The 4,156-nt window shown below is 37.2% G+C and overlaps 1 non-coding gene and 1 pseudogene across 1 annotated transcript; one reads left to right on the top strand and one right to left on the bottom strand.

Moving 5' to 3' along the window:
* Window positions 1-1,766: 1,766 nt before the first annotated feature.
* Window positions 1,767-1,861, bottom strand: LOC123324457 (annotated as a pseudogene).
* Window positions 1,862-3,206: 1,345 nt separating this feature from the next.
* LOC123324412 lies at window positions 3,207-3,310 on the top strand. Its single transcript, XR_006539789.1, has one exon. It is a non-coding gene; the product is annotated as a U6 spliceosomal RNA (small nuclear RNA).
* Window positions 3,311-4,156: the final 846 nt, after the last annotated feature.

Raw genomic sequence — 4,156 nt, 5'->3', positions numbered from 1 at the left:
ATGGTGACTAACATAACATAACAAAATTTAAAAAAATTAAAAATTAAAAAAATTAAAATCCATCTATTTGGGAAAAAAGATATTTTCGCTTATGGGAGAAAGTCATAGTCTTCCTTTACTGTCATCTTTATCTTCTGTTTTCTTAACCTTGTGATAAAAAGAATAGGGCACAACTCTATGCTAAAAGAAGGTCCCCTGATTTGTAGACTTTTCGGTAAGTTGGGGATAAACTTGGAGAAAAAATGTTGAATTATTAAATGTAATTTGGACTAAATATTAATATGATTTAATTATTAAATTAAATTGGTTAATTTTATATCATAAAATTATATGATATAATCATCAGTATTATAATTATATAATTATTCTATGTGGTTTTGTAATTCTTATATGTAATTATATTATTAACCAATATTTTATAATAATTATTAATCACTAATGTTATAGCTAGCTCTATTATAATCAATGTAAGTGCACTTGAATTACTACATGTACTTTGGACTCAGTATAAGCAAACTTTATGGATTGGATTAAAGAATATTCAGGTCCAGAAATTTTATTGAAGTTGTCTACAATCCCTTACAAGTAAAATTTTTTGAGCATTTTTAAAAACCTTCCAATTTTCTTTGTATAGTTGAAAAAGCTAAGACCAAAATAAAATTTATTCTACACATCCATGGAGGATGCCAAGAAAGACGAGGCATGGCCCCCATCTACAGAAGCTTATAAGGATACTATCGGTGATGATGATGATGATGATATCACCTGAGGGATAGAAGGAAATGCAGACTTGATTTCTGTTTTAACGATAGCTAGGATTCCATAATCCTGAATCAGCAAGGACAACTGAGTCACCACTACCCTAAAACAAGCACTTCACACCCATAGAAGAGACTGCCTTCTGACAAAATACAGAAATATGCTTCCACAATGCCTAGCCAATGAGCCTGGATATCTCCAGACCTCGGACACTCTGCTTTCCTAAGACCCAGGTCACAGAGTCTCAACCCTGGAGCCCAACTTTTGATCTGGATCAGGTTCCTTGTTTGGCAGTAAACCTTCCCTCAGTACTTCATCTTTGCTTCCAGAATCATTACTTCTCCTTAACAAAAGAAAATAAGGTTAGAAAGGCAGGTGAGGTCCAGGAAATGGAGGGTTTTGACTGTAGATGGAGTAAATACCTGCAAAATCATGACAAAATTAATAGGAATAGAAACTGGAGGTTGTGCTTATACCTAGAAAGTGGTAAACTTGACACAACTGTTAGATATCCCTCTGAAATCTCCAGTTAAGTGATGCTTTTTTTTAACTGAAAAACTCAATTATGGATGAAAAATCCAAAAGATATTTGAAGAGTTATGGTAAAATGTGGATAATTCTAAAGATTTATGCCAATCAACTCAATTATTAGGCTCTTCTTTGTTGTATACATTAAGAATTTTTGGTAGTAGTAAGATTTTAGAGTTAGATTTAAAGTAGAAGGAATGCTCCAGGATGAGAGAGGAAATCAAAAGGGAAAGAGAGAAAATCAACCAAGTGCTTTGTACTAGCTGTATGACTATCATACTTGAGTGATATGTAGCCAATGTCACCAATTTTATTTTATTTTTTAAAGATTTTACTTATTTATTTGAGAGAGAGTGCAAGTGTGCACACGCAGAGTGGGGGTAGGGGGAGAGGAAGAGGGAGAAGCATACTTCCTACTGAGCAGGGAGCCAGACTTGGGGCTCAGTGATCCCGAGAGCCCAGGATGGTGATCTGAGCTGAAGGCAGATGCTTAACCCACTTATTTGTATGTCAACCTTGTGCAGGGGCCATGCTAATCTCCATATCATTCCAATCTTAGTATAAGTGTTAACCCCTCATTAATTTTATTTTTATATGTGCCTTTGAGTTGGGTTACTTTACCATTAGAAGGCAAAGAACTTGCCTTTTCAACCTTGAAAAGTTGTAAGTTGTGATAATGTTCAGTCATAGACTGGCAAATTCCTCTTTGGCAAAGAATATACTATGAAATTAATGGTTGGCCTTTAAGGAACACTTCCTAGTTACAAATTAGAATCTTAGGTTAAACTGTGCTTTGTTTATTTCAGATGCTACCCTTGAGGCATGTGATAGTGTGGGTACAACTTCAAATACCTCCTGCCTCCTTGTATATTACATATTAATTTCGACTTGTTAATGACTATAGTTTTTGGGTTGTGAAGGGAATGGGACTCTTTCATTATGGTAATTCACAGTCCAATGTCCATTTATTTCAGAACAGATTGAAATTATCAGCAGGTTAAAGTTAATTTGTAACTCACAAGTAAGAAATCTTACAAGTCCCAGCACAAAATGTGATATTTATTTAAACTGTGAGTACAGGGTCTATCTGCAATTTAGTATCTAAATATCCTTCCCAAAGTCCGTGAGGATGATTTCTCCAGACTTGATTGGTTCCAGTTGGAAAAACAGTGTTTTTCATACTAAGGAATATGAATCTCATTTAAGTGGCTCTAAAGGGAGAGAGTACAGTACATTTGATGTAGAATATGTAAAATTAGGCCTACTCACCCTTTCTTGCACTTTTCAACACAAAGTGAGCCCCTGATAAAACATCCAGGTAGGAGTATGGGTTGCTGTTTTGTCAAACAGCAAAAGAAAAAGAGGCTCTGGAACTTCAGTGATCATATTTTCAAAGTACTGAGTGGTGATTATCTTCCTAATAAATATAAAAGGGATTATATGTTTTACTGGTCAGGTCATTAGCCCTAGGAAATAACTGGTCTGTTATTTGAAAAATGAGGGGAAAAATTTTCACTCTGCATTTTCAGGCTAATTTGCTTTTAACTTTTAGGGTAGAAAAGAATCATGGTAATTTTAAATATTTCACAAGCAATGATGCATTTCGTGGTATTTTTCTGGGAAGAATAGGTGAAAGGTTGTCACAGTGCCTAAATTACTTATCAGATAAATCAAGTTTTGTTGTACTGGGGTGGGAATCCAGTGGTGAGCAGCAATATGGGGTTGACTTGGGTAAACTTTTACAAATAAGTAGTAAACTATGAAACTGTGCTATGTGCCCTCATAGTGGAAGATCAACATACTACAGGCATACACAGGACCTAACATAAACCAGCTGTTAGGGACTGAACTATGTCCCCCCAAATTCATATGTTGAAGCCCTGACCCCTAGTATCTCAGAATATGACTGCATTTGGTTAGTGCTCGCTTCAGCAGCACTTATACTAAGATTGGAATGATACGGAGATTAGCATGGCCCCTGCACAAGGTTGACATACAAATTCATGAAGTGATCCATATTAAAACAAACAAAAAAAAGAGGTAATTAGGTTAAAATGAGGCCTTTAGGGTGGGTTTTAGTCTAATCTGACTGGTGTCTTTACAAGAAGGGATTAGGACACACAGAGACACACCAGGGGTGCCATGCACAGAGGGACAACCACGCGAAGCAGCAGCAAGAGGGCAGATGCGTGCAAACGAGGGAAAGAGACCCAGCAGAAACCAACCCTGCTGACACCTTGATCATGGACTTCGAACATCCAGAACTCTGAGAAAATAAATTTCTGTTGTTTAAACCACTCAGCCTGGGGTATTTTGTTTCGGTAGCCCTAGCAAACTAATACACCAAGGATTAGGGAAGGCATCCTGGAGAAAGGGGTGGCTCGGTTAAGAGGACTGTAGAAAGGCCATTTTAGAAAAAAAAGAAACAAAAATGGGCGCCTGGGTGGTTCAGTCAGTTAAGCATCTGCCTTCAGCTCAGGTCATGAACTCAGGGTCCTGGGATCGAGCCCTGTGTTGGGCTCCCTGCTCAGCGAGGAGTCTGCTTCTCCCTCTTCTTCCGCCCCTCCCCCCTGCTCATGCTCTCTCTCTCTCTTTTTCTCTCTCAGGTAAATAAATAATTTCTTTAAAAAAAAAAAAGAAAGAAAAGGAAAAAGAAAATAGCTTATGTAATGGGCTAGAGGTGAGAGAGATCATGATACCTTCCAGTGACTTGAAAGATGTTAAGTATAGCCTGGGGCATAATGTGCAAGTGAGGAAGGCAAAAAAAAAAGGAGAAATGTCATGGACATTAGTCACTTTTGGCTGTCTAACACCTGAACACCCTTTCCATTTTAGGAGAATCCCAAAATCAGCAGGAGGAACCTCAAAG

This window comes from Neomonachus schauinslandi, chromosome 3 (assembly GCF_002201575.2).
Source record: "Neomonachus schauinslandi chromosome 3, ASM220157v2, whole genome shotgun sequence".
NCBI classification, from domain to species: Eukaryota; Metazoa; Chordata; class Mammalia; order Carnivora; family Phocidae; genus Neomonachus; species Neomonachus schauinslandi.
This window is presented reverse-complemented; position numbering and strand designations above follow the sequence as displayed.